This window comes from Paramisgurnus dabryanus, chromosome 19 (assembly GCF_030506205.2).
Source record: "Paramisgurnus dabryanus chromosome 19, PD_genome_1.1, whole genome shotgun sequence".
Taxonomy (NCBI): domain Eukaryota; kingdom Metazoa; phylum Chordata; class Actinopteri; order Cypriniformes; family Cobitidae; genus Paramisgurnus; species Paramisgurnus dabryanus.
This window is the reverse complement of record NC_133355.1, coordinates 32,399,593-32,421,905: the sequence shown is the minus strand read 5'-3', so window position 1 is coordinate 32,421,905 and position 22,313 is coordinate 32,399,593. Positions and strand designations below refer to the sequence as shown.

The 22,313-nt window shown below is 44.6% G+C and overlaps 1 protein-coding gene, 1 long non-coding RNA gene and 29 other non-coding genes across 32 annotated transcripts in view; 28 read left to right on the top strand and 3 right to left on the bottom strand.

The window, feature by feature from the left end:
• Positions 1-22,313, top strand: part of LOC135735099 (CMP-N-acetylneuraminate-beta-galactosamide-alpha-2,3-sialyltransferase 1-like) — a 473,227-nt gene that overhangs the window by 280,373 nt on the left and 170,541 nt on the right. The window lies entirely within an intron of this gene.
• Positions 75-146, top strand: trnaq-cug (transfer RNA glutamine (anticodon CUG)). Its single transcript has one exon. It is a non-coding gene; the product is annotated as a tRNA-Gln (tRNA).
• On the bottom strand, positions 776-848 carry trnaa-agc (transfer RNA alanine (anticodon AGC)). The gene has a single exon. It is a non-coding gene; the product is annotated as a tRNA-Ala (tRNA).
• trnap-agg (transfer RNA proline (anticodon AGG)) lies at positions 945-1,016 on the top strand. The gene has a single exon. It is a non-coding gene; the product is annotated as a tRNA-Pro (tRNA).
• trnap-ugg (transfer RNA proline (anticodon UGG)) lies at positions 2,375-2,446 on the top strand. The gene has a single exon. It is a non-coding gene; the product is annotated as a tRNA-Pro (tRNA).
• On the top strand, positions 2,524-2,597 carry trnai-aau (transfer RNA isoleucine (anticodon AAU)). Its single transcript has one exon. It is a non-coding gene; the product is annotated as a tRNA-Ile (tRNA).
• Positions 2,858-2,929, top strand: trnaq-cug (transfer RNA glutamine (anticodon CUG)). The gene has a single exon. It is a non-coding gene; the product is annotated as a tRNA-Gln (tRNA).
• trnaa-agc (transfer RNA alanine (anticodon AGC)) lies at positions 3,560-3,632 on the bottom strand. Its single transcript has one exon. It is a non-coding gene; the product is annotated as a tRNA-Ala (tRNA).
• On the top strand, positions 5,183-5,254 carry trnap-ugg (transfer RNA proline (anticodon UGG)). Its single transcript has one exon. It is a non-coding gene; the product is annotated as a tRNA-Pro (tRNA).
• LOC135731450 (uncharacterized) lies at positions 5,874-8,434 on the top strand. 2 transcript variants are annotated; one of them, XR_012335464.1, is made up of 8 exons: positions 5,874-5,947; positions 6,210-6,297; positions 6,404-6,516; positions 7,106-7,214; positions 7,324-7,385; positions 7,487-7,603; positions 7,797-7,893; positions 7,974-8,434. It is a non-coding gene; the product is annotated as an uncharacterized lncRNA (long non-coding RNA). The 2 variants fall into 2 exon arrangements; XR_010526315.2 differs by lacking the exons at positions 7,106-7,214; positions 7,324-7,385; positions 7,487-7,603 and adding exons at positions 6,626-6,687; positions 6,789-6,912.
• trnai-aau (transfer RNA isoleucine (anticodon AAU)) lies at positions 8,832-8,905 on the top strand. The gene has a single exon. It is a non-coding gene; the product is annotated as a tRNA-Ile (tRNA).
• Positions 8,971-9,043, top strand: trnaf-gaa (transfer RNA phenylalanine (anticodon GAA)). Its single transcript has one exon. It is a non-coding gene; the product is annotated as a tRNA-Phe (tRNA).
• trnaq-cug (transfer RNA glutamine (anticodon CUG)) lies at positions 9,151-9,222 on the top strand. The gene has a single exon. It is a non-coding gene; the product is annotated as a tRNA-Gln (tRNA).
• On the top strand, positions 10,022-10,093 carry trnap-agg (transfer RNA proline (anticodon AGG)). The gene has a single exon. It is a non-coding gene; the product is annotated as a tRNA-Pro (tRNA).
• Positions 11,448-11,519, top strand: trnap-ugg (transfer RNA proline (anticodon UGG)). The gene has a single exon. It is a non-coding gene; the product is annotated as a tRNA-Pro (tRNA).
• On the top strand, positions 11,597-11,680 carry trnai-aau (transfer RNA isoleucine (anticodon AAU)). Its single transcript has one exon. It is a non-coding gene; the product is annotated as a tRNA-Ile (tRNA).
• trnaq-cug (transfer RNA glutamine (anticodon CUG)) lies at positions 11,940-12,011 on the top strand. The gene has a single exon. It is a non-coding gene; the product is annotated as a tRNA-Gln (tRNA).
• On the bottom strand, positions 12,642-12,714 carry trnaa-agc (transfer RNA alanine (anticodon AGC)). The gene has a single exon. It is a non-coding gene; the product is annotated as a tRNA-Ala (tRNA).
• trnap-agg (transfer RNA proline (anticodon AGG)) lies at positions 12,811-12,882 on the top strand. The gene has a single exon. It is a non-coding gene; the product is annotated as a tRNA-Pro (tRNA).
• On the top strand, positions 14,234-14,305 carry trnap-ugg (transfer RNA proline (anticodon UGG)). Its single transcript has one exon. It is a non-coding gene; the product is annotated as a tRNA-Pro (tRNA).
• Positions 14,383-14,456, top strand: trnai-aau (transfer RNA isoleucine (anticodon AAU)). The gene has a single exon. It is a non-coding gene; the product is annotated as a tRNA-Ile (tRNA).
• trnaq-cug (transfer RNA glutamine (anticodon CUG)) lies at positions 14,716-14,787 on the top strand. Its single transcript has one exon. It is a non-coding gene; the product is annotated as a tRNA-Gln (tRNA).
• Positions 15,588-15,659, top strand: trnap-agg (transfer RNA proline (anticodon AGG)). Its single transcript has one exon. It is a non-coding gene; the product is annotated as a tRNA-Pro (tRNA).
• On the top strand, positions 17,013-17,084 carry trnap-ugg (transfer RNA proline (anticodon UGG)). The gene has a single exon. It is a non-coding gene; the product is annotated as a tRNA-Pro (tRNA).
• On the top strand, positions 17,162-17,235 carry trnai-aau (transfer RNA isoleucine (anticodon AAU)). The gene has a single exon. It is a non-coding gene; the product is annotated as a tRNA-Ile (tRNA).
• On the top strand, positions 17,316-17,388 carry trnaf-gaa (transfer RNA phenylalanine (anticodon GAA)). The gene has a single exon. It is a non-coding gene; the product is annotated as a tRNA-Phe (tRNA).
• Positions 21,384-21,455, top strand: trnap-ugg (transfer RNA proline (anticodon UGG)). Its single transcript has one exon. It is a non-coding gene; the product is annotated as a tRNA-Pro (tRNA).
• Positions 21,533-21,606, top strand: trnai-aau (transfer RNA isoleucine (anticodon AAU)). The gene has a single exon. It is a non-coding gene; the product is annotated as a tRNA-Ile (tRNA).
• Positions 21,687-21,759, top strand: trnaf-gaa (transfer RNA phenylalanine (anticodon GAA)). The gene has a single exon. It is a non-coding gene; the product is annotated as a tRNA-Phe (tRNA).
• Positions 21,867-21,938, top strand: trnaq-cug (transfer RNA glutamine (anticodon CUG)). The gene has a single exon. It is a non-coding gene; the product is annotated as a tRNA-Gln (tRNA).
• On the top strand, positions 22,214-22,285 carry trnap-agg (transfer RNA proline (anticodon AGG)). The gene has a single exon. It is a non-coding gene; the product is annotated as a tRNA-Pro (tRNA).

Below are 22,313 nucleotides of genomic sequence, written 5' to 3'. Positions count from 1 at the left end.
TGTTTTTGCTGACGGTCCCTGTCCGAGTGTCCTTTTCTCTGTGACACAGTGGGTCAGGCGCTCAGGCAAAGAGTGGTTCCATGGTGTAACGGTTAGCACTCTGGACTCTGAATCCAGCGATCCGAGTTCAAATCTCGGTGGGACCTGTAACACTTTTTGGCTATCCAAGGGAACAGTGTTTCTTACCCCAAAACAATCCCCACGCCCTTTAAGCCTTTCACCAGAGCACTCAGGATGTAGACAAAAAATTAGTTAATTCAAGCAACATTGAGCACTTTTCCAGTTCTCCCTGGCGATGGGCCAACAACGCACAAGTCGCCAAATTTCAGCAAACCTAAGGACGTTACAAGGAGGCAAATTAAACATGTACGAAAACTTAGGATAAATGAAAAATGCATTGACGTTTAGGACAAAAGAAACACGCAGCTCATGTGTACAGGCCAAAGGAAACACACAGCTCATGTGTACAATCTGACAGTGAAATGTATTTGAAAGACTTACCAGCAATGACAGGAAGACAAATGAACATTGAAAAAAATGATTCCAATTTTAAATCGCAACAAAATGCTCTAGGAATGTAAAGCTCCTGCTCCATGTTGCTTTGAGAAATAACATCCGTATAGGAGACGTTCATGTGTGTGCTCAGGTGTCATACTGAGGACCGACACTGGGACCTGTTGGCTTTTTGAGGCAAAACGTAAGAGCAGGACCCAATGTAAAGCTTCACGCTTACGGTCTGTAACATCAGTGCAATTCACAACAAACCACAATCACGTGGAGAATGCGGGCATCGATCCCGCAACCTCTCGCATGCTAAGCGAGCGCTCTACCATTTGAGCTAATTCCCCTTACCCCTGCCTCTTGACTGCTTTGGCTTGTTGAAAGGTGGCTGCGACGTTGTGGGAAAGTGTTTGTGAGGGCGGCAGGGCTGACACCAAACAAGTGGCTCGTTGGTCTAGGGGTATGATTCTCGCTTAGGGTGCGAGAGGTCCCGGGTTCAAATCCCGGACGAGCCCTCTTTAGACTGATCCCTATGAGCTTTAACACACAACACCGCTGTGTATGGCAATCCTGGCAGGAAAGTAATGTCAACGAGAAACCTGCAAAGGACGTCAGAGACCTCTCAGCGACGCGTCCGCCTTTGGCCTTTCCAGGTCGAAACCATGTCCGAGGGGGTCCTTGTTTGTTAACCCCTAGACGATCCCCCTACCCTTTAAGCTTTCTACCGGAGGGCTTGCTGTTTTAACAAGCGATGAGTTTATTTCAAGCAACACAATTGACTCAACCCGAAAAATGACCCAGGCTATTCGACCTACTCCCTCCTGGCCGGGAGAAGCACATCATCCTGGCCACTGGGCCTGGGTAGGTACCCTGAGGTGCCTGGAGCTATGAGACTTAAATATACAACCAGGCTAGTGATGCATGGTGTCCAATTTAGTTTACGGATGATTTATCGGAATTTTCTCCTAAAATCTAAAATCAACACTTGGAAAATGCGATAAAGACATGGCTTCTAAGATGTTACTTGACGTTACAACTTACACTAAGTATTGGGATGCCCCTTCTAATAAAGATGTTTGGGGTGACACAGTTGGCACCCCAAACAGAGCACAGCTGTCTCAAAGCAAGAAGGTCCCCTGTTCAAGCCCTGGCTGGGTCAGGAGGCCTTTCTGTGTGGAGTTTACATGTTCTCCTTGAGTCAGCATGGAATTACTCTGGGCACTGCATTATTTGGTGTCCTTAAACAGTCCAGAAACAACACACACGTTGATCTATACACACACACAGAAACCGAGGGAAGGGCAATTTGACATCTCCAATTCACCTAACGTGCATTTCTGAATTTGCCAATAACCAGTTCTCACCATGAATATAGCCATAGATGCTGAACTGGTTTTAATAGTAAATTAACATATTTATCTATTCCACTTTCTCCAATCAATACAAATATAAATGCTATACCGTACAGACCATGTCAAATAATTTTGTTTCCATTTATGTTGCAACAGTTTTGGAAAGGACTTTTTCTGTGCTGAAATGACTGTGGCCCTGTGAACAAATCATTGAAGGGTTTGGGTGATGAGTGTTTTGTTCAGAGCCTGTAATTCATAACAAAGGTGTTCAGCTGGGTTCAGGTCCACGATTATGCAGACCAGTCAGTCGACTTCTCTCACACCATTTCAAATATTAAGAAATAAGCATGTACTAATATTGATAAGAGCTTATTTTGACACCAGCCCAACACTAGGGCTCATTGTGGCTAAACAGAGGAGCAGGTCCCAACAGGCCCATCCCCAGGAACTGCTTGAGGAAGCTGGTGACTGCGTTGTTGTCACATGTTTCCCAGTGGCATGGCAAAAAGGAAGCAAGGCTTGGCTCGTTGGTCTGGGGGTATGATTCTCGCTTTGGGTGCGAGAGGTCCCGGGTTCAAATCCCGGACGAGCCCGTATATAGCTTTGTTTCTTGATGCTGCTACACTGTGGAAAATTTATGTCAGTCTTGGCTGAACCATTGCTGCTCCATGGCCGGTTAGCTCAGTTGGTTAGAGCGTGGTGCTAATAACGCCAAGGTCGCGGGTTCGACCCCAGTACGGGCCACGGCTTTTCTCTACATTCTATTGCAGACTGCTATATTGCTGTGATTTGTCATGAAATTTCCTGCCTGACCAACCTGTCTTGCCGAAATAGCTCAGTTGCGAGAGCGTTAGACCGAAGATCTAAAGGTCCCTGGTTCGATCCCTGGTTTCGGCATTGCGGGCCGTTTCCTGTCAGTTTGGCTTGCTGTGGTTTTGCTGACGGTCCCTGTCCGAGTGTCCTTTTCTCTGTGACGCAGTGGGTCAGGCGCTCAGGCAAAGAGTGGTTCCATGGTGTAACGGTTAGCACTCTGGACTCTGAATCCAGCGATCCGAGTTCAAATCTCGGTGGGACCTGTAACACTTTTTGGGTATCCAAGGGAACAGTGTTTCTTACCCCAAAACAATCCCCACGCCCTTTAAGCCTTTCTACCAGAGCACTCAGGATGTAGACAAAAAATTTGTTAATTCAAGCAACATTGAGCACTTTTCCAGTTCTCCCTGGCGATGGGCCAACAACGCACAAGTCGCCAAATTTCAGCAAACCTAAGGACGTTACAAGGAGGCAAATTAAACATGTACGAAAACTTAGGATAAATGTAAAATGCATTGACGTTTAGGACAAAAGAAACACGCAGCTCATGTGTACAGGCCAAAGGAAACACACAGCTCATGTGTACAATCTGACAGTGAAATGTATTTAAAAGACTTACCAGCAATGACAGGAAGACAAATGAACATTGAAAAAAATGATTCCAATTTTAAATCGCAACAAAATGCTCTAGGAATGTAAAGCTCCTGCTCCATGTTGCTTTGAGAAATAACATCCGTATAGGAGACGTTCATGTGTGTGCTCAGGTGTCATACTGAGGACCGACACTGGGACCTGTTGGCTTTTTGAGGCAAAACGTAAGAGCAGGACCCAATGTAAAGCTTCACGCTTACGGTCTGTAACATCAGTGCAATTCACAACAAACCACAATCACGTGGAGAATGCGGGCATCGATCCCGCTACCTCCCGCATGCTAAGCGAGCGCTCTACCATTTGAGCTAATTCCCCTTACCCCTGCCTCTTGACTGCTTTGGCTTGTTGAAAGGTGGCTGCGACGTTGTGGGAAAGTGTTTGTGATGGCGGCAGGGCTGGCACCAAACAAGTGGCTCGTTGGTCTAGGGTATGATTCTCGCTTAGGGTGCAAGAGGTCCCGGGTTCAAATCCCGGACGAGCCCTCTTTAGACTGATCCCTATGAGCTTTAACACACAACACCGCTGTGCCCTGCACATTTTGCATGTCTCCCTTATCTAACACACCTGATTCAGATCATCAGCTCATTAAGGTAGAGATCCATGAACAGAACTGGGTGTGTCAGTTAAGGGAGACATACAAAATATGCAGAGCTGTGGGTCCCCTAGGACAAGATTGAAAACCACTGCCCTAGACGATCCCCCTACCCTTTAAGCTTTCTACCGGAGGGCTTGCTGTTTTAACAAGCGATGAGTTAATTTCAAGCAACACAATTGACTCAACCCGAAAAATGACCCAGGCTATTCGACCTACTCCCTCCTGGCCGGGAGAAGCGCATCATCCTGGCCACTGGGCCTGGGTAGGTACCCTGAGGTGCCTGGAGCTATGAGACTTAAATATACAACCAGGCTAGTGATGCATGGTGTCCAATTTAGTTTACGGATGATTTATCGGAATTTTCTCCTAAAATCTAAAATCAACACTTGGAAAATGCGATAAAGACATGGCTTCTAAGATGTTACTTGACGTTACAACTTACACTAAGTATTGGGATGCCCCTTCTAATAAAGATGTTTGGGGTGACACAGTTGGCACCCCAAACAGAGCACAGCTGTCTCACAGCAAGAAGGTCCCCTGTTCAAGCCCTGGCTGGGTCAGGAGGCCTTTCTGTGTGGAGTTTACATGTTCTCCTTGAGTCAGCATGGAATTACTCTGGGCACTGCATTATTTGGTGTCCTTAAACAGTCCAGAAACAACACACACGTTGATCTATACACACACACAGAAACCGAGGGAAGGGCAATTTGACATCTCCAATTCACCTAACGTGCATTTCTGACTTTGCCAATAACCAGTTCTCACCATGAATATAGCCATAGATGCTGAACTGGTTTTAATAGTAAATTAACATATTTATCTATTCCACTTTCTCCAGTCAATACAAATATAAATGCTATACCATACAGACCATGTCAAATAATTTTGTTCCCATTTATGTTGCAACAGTTTTGGAAAGGACTTTTTCTGTGCTGAAATGACTGTGGCCCTGTGAACAAATCATTGAAGGGTTTGGGTGATGAGTGTTTTGTTCAGAGCCTGTAATTCATAACAAAGGTGTTCAGCTGGGTTCAGGTCCACGATTATGCAGACCAGTCGACTTCTCTCACACCATTTCAAATATTAAGAAATAAGCATGTACTAATATCGATAAGAGCTTATTTTGACACCAGCCCAACACTAGGGCTCATTGTGGCTAAACAGAGGAGCAGGACCCAACAGGCCCATCCCCAGGAACTGCTTGAGGAAGCTGGTGACTGCGTTGTTGTCACATGTTTCCCAGTGGCATGGCAAAAAGGAAGCAAGGCTTGGCTCGTTGGTCTAGGGGTATGATTATCGCTTTGGGTGCGAGAGGTCCCGGGTTCAAATCCCGGACGAGCCCGTATATAGCTTTGTTTCTTGATGCTGCTACACTGTGGAAAATTCATGTCAGTCTTGGCAGAACCATTGGTGCTCCATGCACTGTCAGAAATATGGGTACAGTAGGGGTCCATTTCTGTCCCCCAAGGTACAATCAACACAAAAGTACCCCATAGGGCTCATTATTGGACCTCAAGGTACATGTATGCACCTTTTTGAGGGTCAAAAAGGTACATATTTGTTCCCAAGCATTAAAAGGTACATATTTGTACCATTTCTTTTAAAGGATAAGGTACAATGTTAAGAGACAGCCTCTTGCCATTTTTTTTATTTGTTGTTCTAGATAACTGCTGTAAATCTGGTCAGTAACGTAAATAACTATTGTGTCAATTTTTGTTTCCTTTAGTTGGACACATGGGTATTGAAGTAGTATTACTTTAATTCAGTTTATTGACAGTGTGTTTAATTTTAAATTTAAATTTTAATGAAAAAAAAGTTAATTTCACTTAATAAAAACTGTGATATGAACTCAAAAACTGCAATTGATTAACCATTATTTAAACTGAATAAATACTGAATAACTGAATCCCTCACACACACCGAAAAAACCCCGCGCTTTTATTTTGATACGCGCCCATCCCCCCACATCTCAGGGTCGGAGTCAGTTTCACAGAGCAGCGCAGGAGGACGACAGACACATAAAGAACATTAACAGGTAAGCACTGGAAACTCATTCATCATCTTTAAAACATTTTTAAACTTTAAAAATGTGTTGTTTGTCGTGGCTCTTCATTTTAATACTGATTCGGTTACGGTTATTTGTGTAAAGTTGTATACGACGAGTCAACGCGATATTGACACAGCACTATTGCCTCATACTCATCAGACTCATTTTTATGAGCAGGTTAATGTGCATTAAGTATACCACAATTATGTAAGTGGAGAAATAATTCATATTTATGTGTGTTTTCTCACAGTTTAGTTTGAATCTCTCTCAGTCAGTCAGGGGGAGATTAACTGACAGACTGTATAACGTTACACGTCTTACCAAGAAACCTTTTAAAGGTAAGTTAACGTTACCACATTTATTAATTTATTTATTATGTTGTTTGAGTACACCACAGTTCTGTAAGTGGAAAATTAATTTATATTTATGTGTGTTTACTCACAGTTTAGCACAAATGTGTCTCGTGGAAGTTTGAATCTCTCTCAGTCAGGGGGGAGATTGACTGACAGACTGTCTACTTGCCACCAGACAGTAATTTACCCTGAAACCTTTTTAAGGTAACGTTTTTCCACATTTATTAATTTATTTATTATGTTGTTTGAGTACACCACAGTTCTGTAACGTTAAGTGGAAAATTTATAATATATTATGTGTTTTCTCTCTCAGTAAGGACTAACGTAAACTGACTCTCTGTCTGCTCTCAACCAGTTATTTAAGACCTTCTAAAGGTAACATTACCACATTTATTAATGTATTTATTATGTTAAGTGAGTACACAACAGTTCTGTAAGTGGAAAATTTATTCATATTTATGTGTGTTTTCTCACAGCCTAGTGCAAACGTTTCCTGCGCAAGTTTGAATCTCTCAGTCAGGGGGGAGATTGACTGACTGACTGACTGACTGTCTACTCGCCACCAAAGTCAAAAGTCAGTTACACAGAAACCTTTTAAAGGTAACGTTACCACATTTATTTATTTATTATGTTGCGTGAGTACACCACAGTTATGTAAGTGAAAAATAATTCATATTTATGTGTTTCTCTCTCAGTAAGGACTAACGTTAACTGACTGTCTGTCTGTCTGTCTGTCTGTCTGCTCAACCAAACAGTGGAAAATTAATTCATATTTATGTGTGTTTACTCACAGTTTAGCACAAATGTTTCCCGTGGAAGTTTGAATCTCTCTCAGTCTGGAGATTGACTGACAGACTGTCTACTTGCCACCAGACAGTAATTTACCCTGAAACCTTTTTAAGGTAACGTTTTTCCACATTTATTAATTTATTTATTATGTTGTTTGAGTACACCACAGTTCTGTAACGTTAAGTGGAAAATTAATAATATATTATGTGTTTTCTCTCTCAGTAAGGACTAACGTAAACTGACTCTCAGTCTGCTCTCAACCAGTTATTTAAGACCTTCTAATGGTAACATTACCACATTTATTAATGTATTTATTATGTTAAGTGAGTACACAACAGTTCTGTAAGTGGAAAATTTATTCATATTTATGTGTGTTTTCTCACAGCCTAGTGCAAACGTTTCCTGCGCAAGTTTGAATCTCTCAGTCAGGGGGGAGATTGACTGACTGACTGTCTATTTGCCACCAAACGTCAAAAGTCAGTTACACAGAAACCTTTTAAAGGTAACGTTACCACATTTATTTATTTATTATGTTGCGTGAGTACACCACAGTTATGTAAGTGAAAAATAATTCATATTTATGTGTTTCTCTCTCAGTAAGGACTAACGTTAACTGACTGTCTGTCTGTCTGTCTGTCTGTCTGCTCAACCAAACAGTGGAAAATTAATTCATATTTATGTGTGTTTTCTCACAGTTTAGCACAAACGTTTCCCGCGCAAGTTTGGATCTTTACCATTGAGGGTGGCTGACTGTTCTCGACCAACCATCATTCACACGCAAAAACTTTAAAGGTACCACATGTATTTATGTTGTGAGTATACCACAGTTCTGTCAGTGGAAAATGTATTCATATTTGTGTGTTTTCTCACAGATAAGTATGAACGTGCCCAAAGCAGTTTTCGATCTTTACCATTAAGGAGGCTGACTGACTATCGTCTACCACCCGTCATTAACACAAGAAAAACTAAAGAAATGTTACTCCATATGGACCTATTCATTTACTCATTATGCTGTGAGTACACCACAGTTTTATCAGTGAAAAAAATTATATTTGTGTGTTTTCTCACTGCTTGGCAAGGACAGATGTGGCCCTGTTAAAAATGTTTAAATGTCGTTTGGTTTAAGGAACAGCACACTGATTTTGTTTTAAAATATTCCTGTTTGGACAGTCTGTTAAAGTCATAAAGGAATACTTGATATATTTCATAAGTAAAGTGTAAATGTAATATTAGTTTTTAATGTTGTGAATTTGGACTGAACAGCACACTTCTGTTTTATATCTAAACCTTTTGTAAAATAAATGATTGTTCAATAAACTGTGTATTTTATCTTTTCTGTTATCATTTTTTATACTAATGTTTAAAATGTACCTTTACACTGAACGATTGACTAAACCAACACAAATATATTGAGTCATATGCACTTATAATTTAAAGTTTACAGTACTTAGATTGAGATATATGTATAAGTTTTAAAACCATAATCAATGAGTGTACCCTGTCAAAGCCAATTTTGTACCCTTTTTGAAGGGTCCATATTTGTACTGTTAAATAAAGGTACAAAATTGTCACCAGAGGTACAAAACTGGTCTCTTAAGGTACAAATCACAAGGGTACAAATTTGTACCCTCTGCCAAGGGTACAAAAACTGTACCCTTGAGGGTACAGCCCCAGTGACAAGCCATTGTACCCCTAAAGGTACAATTATGTCCTTTCTTTTCTGAGAGTGTGGCCGGTTAGCTCAGTTGGTTAGAGCGTGGTGCTAATAACGCCAAGGTCGCGGGTTCGACCCCCGTACGGGCCACGGCTTTTCTCTACATTCTATTGCTGTGATTTGTCATGAAATTTCCTGCCTGTCCAACCTGTCTTGCCGAAATAGCTCATTTGGGAGAGCGTTAGACTGAAGATCTAAAGGTCCCTGGTTCGATCCCGGGTTTCGGCATTGCGGGCCGTTTCCTGTCAGTTTGGCTTGCTGTGGTTTTGCTGACGGTCCCTGTCCGAGTGTCCTTTTCTCTGTGACGCAGTGGGTCAGGCGCTCAGGCAAAGAGTGGTTCCATGGTGTAACGGTTAGCACTCTGGACTCTGAATCCAGCGATCCGAGATCAAATCTCGGTGGGACCTGTAACACTTTTTGGGTATCCAAGGGAACAGTGTTTCTTACCCCAAAACAATCCCCACGCCCTTTAAGCCTTTCTACCAGAGCACTCAGGATGTAGACAAAAAATTAGTTAATTCAAGCAACATTGAGCACTTTTCCAGTTCTCCCTGGCGATGGGCCAACAACGCACAAGTCGCCAAATTTCAGCAAACCTAAGGACGTTACAAGGAAGCAAATTAAACATGTACGAAAACTTAGGATAAATGAAAAATGCATTGACGTTTAGGACAAAAGAAACAAGCAGCTCATGTGTACAGGCCAAAGGAAACACACAGCTCATGTGTACAATCTGACAGTGAAATGTATTTAAAAGACTTACCAGCAATGACAGGAAGACAAATGAACATTGAAAAAAATGATTCCAATTTTAAATCGCAACAAAATGCTCTAGGAATGTAAAGCTCCTGCTCCATGTTGCTTTGAGAAATAACATCCGTATAGGAGACGTTCATGTGTGTGCTCAGGTGTCATACTGAGGACCGACACTGGGACCTGTTGGCTTTTTGAGGCAAAACGTAAGAGCAGGACCCAATGTAAAGCTTCACGCTTACGGTCTGTAACATCAGTGCAATTCACAACAAACCACAATCACGTGGAGAATGCGGGCATCGATCCCGCTACCTCTCGCATGCTAAGCGAGCGCTTTACCATTTGAGCTAATTCCCCTTACCCCTGCCTCTTGACTGCTTTGGCTTGTTGAAAGGTGGCTGCGACGTTGTGGGAAAGTGTTTGTGAGGGCGGCAGGGCTGGCACCAAACAAGTGGCTCGTTGGTCTAGGGGTATGATTCTCGCTTAGGGTGCGAGAGGTCCCGGGTTCAAATCCCGGACGAGCCCTCTTTAGACTGATCCCAATGAGCTTTAACACACAACACCGCTGTTTATGGCAATCCTGGCAGGAAAGTAATGTCAACGAGAAACCTGCAAAGGACGTCAGAGACCTCTCAGCGACGCGTCCGCCTTTGGCCTTTCCAGGTCGAAACCATGTCCGAGGGGGTCCTTGTTTGTTAACCCCTAGACGATCCCCCTACCCTTTAAGCTTTCTACCGGAGGGCTTGCTGTTTTAACAAGCGATGAGTTAATTTCAAGCAACACAATTGACTCAACCCGAAAAATGACCCAGGCTATTCGACCTACTCCCTCCTGGCCGGGAGAAGCACATCATCCTGGCCACTGGGCCTGGGTAGGTACCCTGAGGTGCCTGGAGCTATGAGAGTTAAATATACAACCAGGCTAGTGATGCATGGTGTCCAATTTAGTTTACGGATGATTTATCGGAATTTTCTCCTAAAATCTAAAATCAACACTTGGAAAATGCGATAAAGACATGGCTTCTAAGATGTTACTTGACGTTACAACTTACACTAAGTATTGGGATGCCCCTTCTAATAAAGATGTTTGGGGTGACACAGTTGGCACCCCAAACAGAGCACAGCTGTCTCACAGCAAGAAGGTCCCCTGTTCAAGCCCTGGCTGGGTCAGGAGGCCTTTCTGTGTGGAGTTTACATGTTCTGCTTGAGTCAGCATGGAATTACTCTGGGCACTGCATTATTTGGTGTCCTTAAACAGTCCAGAAACAACACACACGTTGATCTATACACACACACAGAAACCAAGAGAAGGGCAATTTGACATCTCCAATTCACCTAACGTGCATTTCTGACTTTGCCAATAACCAGTTCTCACCATGAATATAGCCATATATGCTGAACTGGTTTTAATAGTAAATTAACATATTTATCTATTCCACTTTCTCCAATCAATACAAATATAAATGCTATACCATACAGACCATGTCAAATAATTTTGTTTCCATTTATGTTGCAACAGTTTTGGAAAGGACTTTTTCTGTGCTGAAATGACTGTGGCCCTGTGAACAAATCATTGAAGGGTTTGGGTGATGAGTGTTTTGTTCAGAGCCTGTAATTCATAACAAAGGTGTTCAGCTGGGTTCAGGTCCACGATTATGCAGACCAGTCGACTTCTCTCACACCATTTCAAATATTAAGAAATAAGCATGTACTAATATCGATAAGAGCTTATTTTGACACCAGCCCAACACTATGGCTCATTGTGGCTAAACAGAGGAGCAGGACCCAACAGGCCCATCCCCAGGAACTGCTTGAGCAAACTGGTGACTGCGTTGTTGTCACATGTTTGGCAGTGGCATGGCAAAAAGGAAGCAAGGCTTGGCTCGTTGGTCTAGGGGTATGATTCTCGCTTTGGGTGCGAGAGGTCCCGGGTTCAAATCCCGGACGAGCCCGTATATAGCTTTGTTTCCTGATGCTGCTACACTGTGGAAAATTCATGTCAGTCTTGGCAGAACCATTGGTGCTCCATGGCCGGTTAGCTCAGTTGGTTAGAGCGTGGTGCTAATAACGCCAAGGTCGCGGGTTCGACCCCCGTTCAACCCCGTACGGGCCACGGCTTTTCTCTACATTCTATTGCAGACTGCTATATTGCTGTGATTTGTCATGAAAATTCCTGCCTGACCAACCTGTCTTGCCGAAATAGATCAGTTGGGAGAGCGTATACTGAAGATCTAAAGGTCCCTGGTTCGATCCCGGGTTTCGGCATTGCGGGCCGTTTCCTGTCAGTTTGGCTTGCTGTGGTTTTGCTGACGGTCCCTGTCCGAGTGTCCTTTTCTCTGTGACGCAGTGGGTCAGGCGCTCAGGCAAAGAGTGGTTCCATGGTGTAATGGTTAGCACTCTGGACTCTGAATCCAGCGATCCGAGTTCAAATCTCGGTGGGACCTGTAACACTTTTTGGGTATCCAAGGGAACAGTGTTTCTTACCCCAAAACAATCCCCACGCCCTTTAAGCCTTTCTACCAGAGCACTCAGGATGTAGACAAAAAATTAGTTAATTCAAGCAACATTGAGCACTTTTCCAGTTCTCCCTGGCGATGGGCCAACAACGCACAAGTCGCCAAATTTCAGCAAACCTAAGGACGTTACATGGAAGCAAATTAAACATGTACGAAAACTTAGGATAAATGATAAATGCATTGACGTTTAGAACAAAAGAAACACGCAGCTCATGTGTACAGGCCAAAGGAAACACACAGCTCATGTGAACAATCTGACAGTGAAATGTATTTAAAAGACTTACCAGCAATGACAGGAAGACAAATGAACATTGAAAAAAATGATTCCAATTTTAAATCGCAACAAAATGCTCTAGGAATGTAAAGCTCCTGCTCCATGTTGCTTTGAGAAATAACATCCGTATAGGAGACGTTCATGTGTGTGCTCAGGTGTCATACTGAGGACCGACACTGGGACCTGTTGGCTTTTTGAGGCAAAACGTAAGAGCAGGACCCAATGTAAAGCTTCACGCTTACGGTCTGTAACATCAGTGCAATTCACAACAAACCACAATCACGTGGAGAATGCGGGCATCGATCCCGCTACCTCTCGCATGCTAAGCGAGCGCTCTACCATTTGAGCTAATTCCCCTTACCTCTGCCTCTTGACTGCTTTGGCTTGTTGAAAGGTGGCTGCGACGTTGTGGGAAAGTGTTTGTGAGGGCGGCAGGGCTGGCACCAAACAAGTGGCTCGTTGGTCTAGGGGTATGATTCTCGCTTAGGGTGCGAGAGGTCCCCGGTTCAAATCCCGGACGAGCCCTCTATAAATGATCCCTATGAGCTTTAACACACAACACCGCTGTGTATGGCAATCCTGGCAGGAAAGTAATGTCAACGAGAAACCTGCAAAGGACGTCAGAGACCTCTCAGCGACGCGTCCGCCTTTGGCCTTTCCAGGTCGAAACCATGTCCGAGGGGGTCCTTGTTTGTTAACCCCTAGACGATCCCCCTACCCTTTAAGCTTTCTACCGGAGGGCTTGCTGTTTTAACAAGCGATGAGTTAATTTCAAGCAACACAATTGACTCAACCCGAAAAATGACCCAGGCTATTCGACCTACAACCTCCTGGCCGGGAGAAGCACATCATCCTGGCCACTGGGCCTGGGTAGGTACCCTGAGGTGCCTGGAGCTATGAGAGTTAAATATACAACCAGGCTAGTGATGCATGGTGTCCAATTTAGTTACGGATGATTTATCGGAATTTTCTCCTAAAATCTAAAATCAACACTTGGAAAATGCGATAAAGACATGGCTTCTAAGATGTTACTTGACGTTACAACTTACACTAAGTATTGGGGTGCCCCTTCTAATAAAGATGTTTGGGGTGACACAGTTGGCACCCCAAACAGAGCACAGCTGTCTCACAGCAAGAAGGTCCCCTGTTCAAGCCCTGGCTGGGTCAGGAGGCCTTTCTGTGTGGAGTTTACATGTTCTCCTTGAGTCAGCATGGAATTACTCTGGGCACTGCATTATTTGGTGTCCTTAAACAGTCCAGAAACAACACACACGTTGATCTATACACACACACAGAAACCGAGGGAAGGGCAATTTGACATCTCCAATTCACCTAACGTGCATTTCTGACTTTGCCAATAACCAGTTCTCACCATGAATATAGCCATAGATGCTGAACTGGTTTTAATAGTAAATTAACATATTTATCTATTCCACTTTCTCCAATCAATACAAATATAAATGCTATACCATACAGACCATGTCAAATAATTTTTTTCCATTTATGTTGCAACAGTTTTGGAAAGGACTTTTTCTGTGCTGAAATGACTGTGGCCCTGTGAACAAATCATTGAAGGGTTTGGGTGATGAGTGTTTTGTTCAGAGCCTGTAATTCATAACAAAGGTGTTCAGCTGGGTTCAGGTCCACGATTATGCAGACCAGTCGACTTCTCTCACACCATTTCAAATATTAAGAAATAAGCATGTACTAATATCGATAAGAGCTTATTTTGACACCAGCCCAACACTAGGGCTCATTGTGGCTAAACAGAGGAGCAGGACCCAACAGGCCCATCCCCAGGAACTGCTTGAGGAAGCTGGTGACTGCGTTGTTGTCACATGTTTCCCAGTGGCATGCCAAAAAGGAAGCAAGGCTTGGCTCGTTGGTCTAGGGGTATGATTCTCGCTTTGGGTGCGAGAGGTCCCGGGTTCAAATCCCGGACGAGCCCGTATATAGCTTTGTTTCTTGATGCTGCTACACTGTGGAAAATTCATGTCAGTCTTGGCAGAACCATTGGTGCTCCATGGCCGGTTAGCTCAGTTGGTTAGAGCGTGGTGCTAATAACGCCAAGGTCGCGGGTTCGACCCCCGTACGGGCCATGGCTTTTCTCTACATTCTATTGCAGACTGCTATATTGCTGTGATTTGTCATGAAAATTCCTGCCTGACCAACCTGTCTTGCCGAAATAGATCAGTTGGGAGAGCGTTAGACTGAAGATCTAAAGGTCCCTGATTCGATCCCGGGTTTCGGCATTGCGGGCCGTTTCCTGTCAGTTTGGCTTGCTGTGGTTTTACTGACGGTCCCTGTCGAGTGTCCTTTTCTCTGTGACGCAGTGGGTCAGGCGCTCAGGCAAAGAGTGGTTCCGTGGTGTAACGGTTAGCACTCTGGACTCTGAATCCAGCGATCCGAGTTCAAATCTCGGTGGGACCTGTAACACTTTTTGGGTATCCAAGGGAACAGTGTTTCTTACCCCAAAACAATCCCCACGCCCTTTAAGCCTTTCTACCAGAGCACTCAGGATGTAGACAAAAAATTAGTTAATTCAAGCAACATTGAGCACTTTTCCAGTTCTCCCTGGCGATGGGCCAACAACGCACAAGTCGCCAAATTTCAGCAAACCTAAGGACGTTACATGGAAGCAAATTAAACATGTACGAAAACTTAGGATAAATGATAAATGCATTGACGTTTAGAACAAAAGAAACACGCAGCTCATGTGTACAGGCCAAAGGAAACACACAGCTCATGTGAACAATCTGACAGTGAAATGTATTTAAAAGACTTACCAGCAATGACAGGAAGACAAATGAACATTGAAAAAAATGATTCCAATTTTAAATCGCAACAAAATGCTCTAGGAATGTAAAGCTCCTGCTCCATGTTGCTTTGAGAAATAACATCCGTATAGGAGACGTTCATGTGTGTGCTCAGGTGTCATACTGAGGACCGACACTGGGACCTGTTGGCTTTTTGAGGCAAAACGTAAGAGCAGGACCCAATGTAAAGCTTCACGCTTACGGTCTGTAACATCAGTGCAATTCACAACAAACCACAATCACGTGGAGAATGCGGGCATCGATCCCGCTACCTCTCGCATGCTAAGCGAGCGCTCTACCATTTGAGCTAGTTCCCCTTACCCCTGCCTCTTGACTGCTTTGGCTTGTTGAAAGGTGGCTGCGTTGTTGTGGGAAAGTGTTTGTGAGGGCGGCAGGGCTGGCACCAAAACAAGTGGCTTGTTGGTCTAGGGGTATGATTCTCGCTTAGGGTGCGAGAGGTCCCGGGTTCAAATCCCGGACGAGCCCTCTTTAGACTGATCCCTATGAGCTTTAACACACAACACCGCTGTGTATGGCAATCCTGGCAGGAAAGTAATGTCAACGAGAAACCTGCAAAGGACGTCAGAGACCTCTCAGCGACGCGTCCGCCTTTGGCCTTTCCAGGTCGAAACCATGTCCGAGGGGGTCCTTGTTTGTTAACCCCTAGACAATCCCCCTACCCTTTAAGCTTTCTACCGGAGGGCTTGCTGTTTTAACAAGCGATGAGTTAATTTCAAGCAACACAATTGACTCAACCCGAAAAATGACCCAGGCTATTCGACCTACAACCTCCTGGCCGGGAGACGCACATCATCCTGGCCACTGGGGCTGGGTAGGTACCCTGAGGTGCCTGGAGCTATGAGAGTTAAATATACAACCAGGCTAGTGATGCATGGTGTCCAATTTAGTTACGGATGATTTATCGGAATTTTCTCCTAAAATCTAAAATCAACACTTGGAAAATGCGATAAAGACATGGCTTCTAAGATGTTACTTGACGTTACAACTTACACTAAGTATTGGGATGCCCCTTCTAATAAAGATGTTTGGGGTGACACAGTTGGCACCCCAAACAGAGCACAGCTGTCTCACAGCAAGAAGGTCCCCTGTTCAAGCCCTGGCTGGGTCAGGAGGCCTTTCTGTGTGGAGTTTACATGTTCTCCTTGAGTCAGCATGGAATTACTCTGGGCACTTCATTATTTGGTGTCCTTAAACAGTCCAGAAACAACACACACGTTGATCTATACACACACACAGAAACCGAGGGAAGGGCAATTTGACATCTCCAATTCACCTAACGTGCATTTCTGACTTTGCCAATAACCAGTTCTCACCATGAATATAGCCATAGATGCTGAACTGGTTTTAATAGTAAATTAACATATTTATCTATTCCACTTTCTCCAATCAATACAAATATAAATGCTATACCATACAGACCATGTCAAATAATTTTGTTTCCATTTATGTTGCAACAGTTTTGGAAAGGACTTTTTCTGTGCTGAAATGACTGTGGCCCTGTGAACAAATCATTGAAGGGTTTGGGTGATGAGTGTTTTGTTCAGAGCCTGTAATTCATAACAAAGGTGTTCAGCTGGGTTCAGGTCCACGATTATGCAGACCAGTCGACTTCTCTCACACCATTTCAAATATTAAGAAATAAGCATGTACTAATATCGATAAGAGCTTATTTTGACACCAGCCCAACACTAGGGCTCATTGTGGCTAAACAGAGGAGCAGGACCCAACAGGCCCATCCCCAGGAACTGCTTGAGGAAGCTGGTGACTGCGTTGTTGTCACATGTTTCCCAGTGGCATGGCAAAAAGGAAGCAAGGCTTGGCTCGTTGGTCTAGGGGTATGATTCTCGCTTTGGGTGCGAGAGGTCCCGGGTTGAAATCCCGGACGAGCCCGTATATAGCTGTGTTTCTTGATGCTGCTACACTGTGGAAAATTCATGTCAGTCTTGGCAGAATCATTGCTGCTCCATGGCCAGTTAGCTCAGTTGGTTAGAGCGTGGTGCTAATAACGCCAAGGTCGCGGGTTCGACCCCTGTACGGGCCAAGGCTTTTCCCTACATTCTATTGCAGACTGCTATATTGCTGTGATTTGTCATGAAAATTCCTGCCTGACCAACCTGTCTTGCCGAAATAGCTCAGTTGGGAGAGCGTTAGACTGAAGATCTAAAGGTCCCTGGTTCGATCCCGGGTTTCGGCATTGCGGGCCGTTTCCTTTCAGTTTGGCTTGCTGTGGTTTTGCTGACGGTCCCTGTCCGAGTGTCCTTTTCTCTGTGACGCAGTGGGTCAGGCGCTCCGCCTTTGGCCTTTCCAGGTCGAAACCATGTCCGAGGGGGTCCTTGTTTGTTAACCCCTAGACGATCCCCCTACCCTTTAAGCTTTCTACCGGAGGGCTTGCTGTTTTAACAAGCGATGAGTTAATTTCAAGCAACACAATTGACTCAACCCGAAAAATGACCCAGGCTATTCGACCTACTCCCTCCTGGCCGGGAGAAGCACATCATCCTGGCCACTGGGCCTGGGTAGGTACCCTGAGGTGCCTGGAGCTATGAGACTTAAATATACAACCAGGCTAGTGATGCATGGTGTCCAATTTAGTTTACGGATGATTTATCGGAATTTTCTCCTAAAATCTAAAATCAACACTTGGAAAATGCGATAAAGACATGGCTTCTAAGATTTTACTTAACGTTACAACTTACACTAAGTATTGGGATGCCCCTTCTAATAAAGATGTTTGGGGTGACACAGTTGGCACCCCAAACAGAGCACAGCTGTCTCACAGCAAGAAGGTCCCCTGTTCAAGCCCTGGCTGGGTCAGGAGGCCTTTCTGTGTGGAGTTTACATGTTCTCCTTGAGTCAGCATGGAATTACTCTGGGCACTGCATTATTTGGTGTCCTTAAACAGTCCAGAAACAACACACACGTTGATCTATACACACACACAGAAACCGAGGGAAGGGCAATTTGACATCTCCAATTCACCTAACGTGCATTTCTGACTTTGCCAATAACCAGTTCTCACCATGAATATAGCCATAGATGCTGAACTGGTTTTAATAGTAAATTAACATATTTATCTATTCCACTTTCTCCAATCAATACAAATATAAATGCTATACCATACAGACCATGTCAAATAATTTTGTTTCCATTTATGTTGCAACAGTTTTGGAAAGGACTTTTTCTGTGCTGAAATGACTGTGGCCCTGTGAACAAATCATTGAAGGGTTTGGGTGATGAGTGTTTTGTTCAGAGCCTGTAATTCATAACAAAGGTGTTCAGCTGGGTTCAGGTCCACGATTATGCAGACCAGTCGACTTCTCTCACACCATTTCAAATATTAAGAAATAAGCATGTACTAATATCGATAAGAGCTTATTTTGACACCAGCCCAACACTAGGGCTCATTGTGGCTAAACAGAGGAGCAGGACCCAACAGGCCCATCCCCAGGAACTGCTTGAGGAAGCTGGTGACTGCGTTGTTGTCACATGTTTCCCAGTGGCATGGCAAACATATCTCTGTTTATGTACCCGGCCTACAGACAAAGACTCAAGCAAACAAACCCTGTTACCAAACAGGTTAAGCTTTGGACCCCACAAACTGAGAGCATCTTACAGGACTGCTTTGCTCTGACAGACTGGGATGTGTTTAAAACTGCAGCCACTTTGGAGGACTCTTCTGTCAGTATACAGGATTATGCTGAATATGTGACCGGGTATATCAGCACATGTGTTGATAACACTGTACCCACCATACAAATCAGGAAGTTCCCTAACGAGAAGCCCTGGATAAACAGTCAGGTACGCCACATGCTGCGTGCTCGATCACTTGCGTTTACATCAGGCAACGAGACCGAGTACAATGCTGCTAAATACGGACTGAGAAAAGCCATTACAGCGGCCAAGAGACAGTACAGAGAGAAGCTGGACAGTTTCTACTCTAATGCTGATGCCGGGCGGATGTGGCAAGGTATGCAACACATCACAGACTACAGAACCACCACGAACACTATCAACCCTTCAGAAAGCCTACCAGATGACCTCAACACCTTCTACGCCCGCTTCGAAACCTCCAACACCGACAGAAAGTTGAGACACACACACCCCATCCACCCCCCCTCTCCGCCCCCTACTGTCTCATCAGCAGAGGTACACAAAGCACTGAGGAAGATCAACCCCCGCAAAGCCGCAGGACCAGACAACATCCCTGGGCGGGCCCTCAGAGCCTGTGCTACAGAGCTGACTGAAGTACTCACTTCAATCTTCAACCTCTCCCTTAGTCAGAGAATTGTCCCCACCTGCTTCAAGACCACCTCCATCACCCCCCTGCCCAAGAAGAGCCCACCATCCTGTCTAAACGACTACAGGCCAATAGCACTCACTCCAATCATCATGAAGTGCTTCGAGAGAGTAATGCTAACCCACATTCAGAGCAGTATGCCGGACACATTGGACCCACTCCAGTATGCGTACCGGACCAACAGGTCCACCTCTGATGCCATTGCTGCTGCCCTTCACATCTCCCTCTCTCACCTGGAAAATAAGGACACCTACATCAGGACCCTTTTTATTGACTACAGCTCCGCCTTTAACACGGTCATCCCACACAGACTCACTCAAAAGCTGCTTTTACTTGGACTACACCACACACTATGTGACTGGCTTCTGGACTTCCTGACTGGCAGACCACAGTCTGTTAAGTTTGGAAATAAGACATCAGATACAATCATTACAAATATTGGCACCCCACAAGGTTGCGTTCTCAGCCCCATCCTCTACACACTGTTCACACATGACTGTGTTGCCACACACAAAAGCAACACCATTCTGAAGTTCGCTGATGACACCGCAGTGATAGGATGCATCACAGGCGATGACGAAGCGGTCTACAGGAAGGAGGTGGCCAGTCTTGTGGCATGGTGTGAGGACAACAATCTCACCCTCAACACAGACAAGACAAAGGAGATGATAGTGGACCTGCGGAAAAAGAAGAGAACTCACCAGCCACTGTTTATCCGACAGCTTGAAGTGGAGAGGGTGAGCAGTTTTAAATACCTGGGAGTCCACATCAGCGAGGACCTCACATGGACATTGAACACTACCCAGCTGGTTAAGAAAGCGCAACAGCGGCTTTACTTCCTGAGGAGGCTAAGGAAATTTGGTATGTCAACCAAGATCCTCCACAACTTCTATAGCTGTGTGGTTGAGAGCGTCTTGACAAGCAGCATCACTGCATGGTATGGCAGCACTACTGCGAACGACCGCAAGCACCTGCAGAGAGTGGTGAGGACTGCTGAGAAGATCATCAGGACTCCACTGCCCTCTCTGCAGGCCATTTACCATTGCAGAGTCCAAAGAAGAGCTGCATCCATTGTTAAAGACCCCACCCACCCCCAACACGGACTGTTCACGCTCCTACCCTCAGGACGGAGGTACAGGAGTGTAAACTGTAGGACAACCAGACTGAAGAACTCTTTTTTCCCCATAGCTATCAGACTCTTAAACAGCCACCCATTTCAGCGGACAGTCAGTCCTACTGTCCACATCATTTGAAAACCTGCTAATACCACCACCATTACCATTATATACTGCCAGTGTTACTCATGTAGCCCCCCATCTAAATTTTTGCTCATAAGTTAATATTATTGCTGCATTGTTACAGTTATTTGCACTACCATCAGTATCACATTATATTGCACTCCATGTCAGTCTTTGCACATCTATTAATGTTATTGCTGCTATAAATACCTAGGTTACTGTTGTATTGTTGTCATTGCCATATTATATTTGCACATATTAGATCCTACTCCATACTTATTACTGCACTACTGTTTCTCTTGCACATAAGTTACTACCTCAAACTGTTAAATTGTTAATACTGTACATCTGCACATCCTGTATATAGTCCATATTTCAACTCTACATTTCCTATACTCCCATAAGAACATAGTTTACGTTTATTTATTTATATATATATATTTCTTTTTTTCCTCTTTCCTTCTCCTATATGTTCATACATTGTATATGTGTATGTATCCGTGTAAATTTGTGTATGTATGTACAGTCCTGGCATTCTCTGTGGACGGCAAAGTAAGAATTTCATTGCTCAGGGAAACCTGTTTCCTTACTGGGTACATGACAATAAACGCTTTGAATCTTGAATCTTGAATCTTGAAAAAGGAAGCAAGGCTTGGCTCGTTGGTCTAGGGGTATGATTCTCGCTTTGGGTGCGAGAGGTCCCGGGTTCAAATCCCGGACGAGCCCGTATACAGCTTTGTTTCTTGATGCTGCTACACTGTGGAAAATTCATGTCAGTCTTGGCAGAACCATTGGTGCTCCATGGCCGGTTAGCTCAGTTGGTTAGAGCGTGGTGCTAATAACGCCAAGGTCGCGGGTTCGACCCCCGTACGGGCCATGGCTTTTCTCTACATTCTATTGCAGACTGCTATATTGCTGTGATTTGTCATGAAAATTCCTGCCTGACCAACCTGTCTTGCCGAAATAGATCAGTTGGGAGAGCGTTAGACTGAAGATCTAAAGGTCCCTGGTTCGATCCCGGGTTTCGGCATTGCGGGCCGTTTCCTGTCAGTTTGGCTTGCTGTGGTTTTACTGACGGTCCCTGTCCGAGTGTCCTTTTCTCTGTGACGCAGTGGGTCAGGCGCTCAGGCAAAGAGTGGTTCCATGGTGTAACGGTTAGCACTCTGGACTCTGAATCCAGCGATCCGAGTTCAAATCTCGGTGGGAGCTGTAACACTTTTTGGGTATCCAAGGGAACAGTGTTTCTTACCCCAAAACAATCCCCACGCCCTTTAAGCCTTTCTACCAGAGCACTCAGGATGTAGACAAAAAATTAGTTAATTCAAGCACATCGATCCCGCTACCTCTCGCATGCTAAGCGAGCGCTCTACCATTTGAGCTAATTCCCCTTACCCCTGCCTCTTGACTGCTTTGGCTTGTTGAAAGGTGGCTGCGACGTTGTGGGAAAATGTTTGTGAGGGCGGCAGGGCTGGCACCAAACAAGTGGCTCGTTGGTCTAGGGGTATGATTCTCGCTTAGGGTGCGAGAGGTCCCGGGTTCAAATCCCGGACGAGCCCTCTTTAGACTGATCCCTATGAGCTTTAA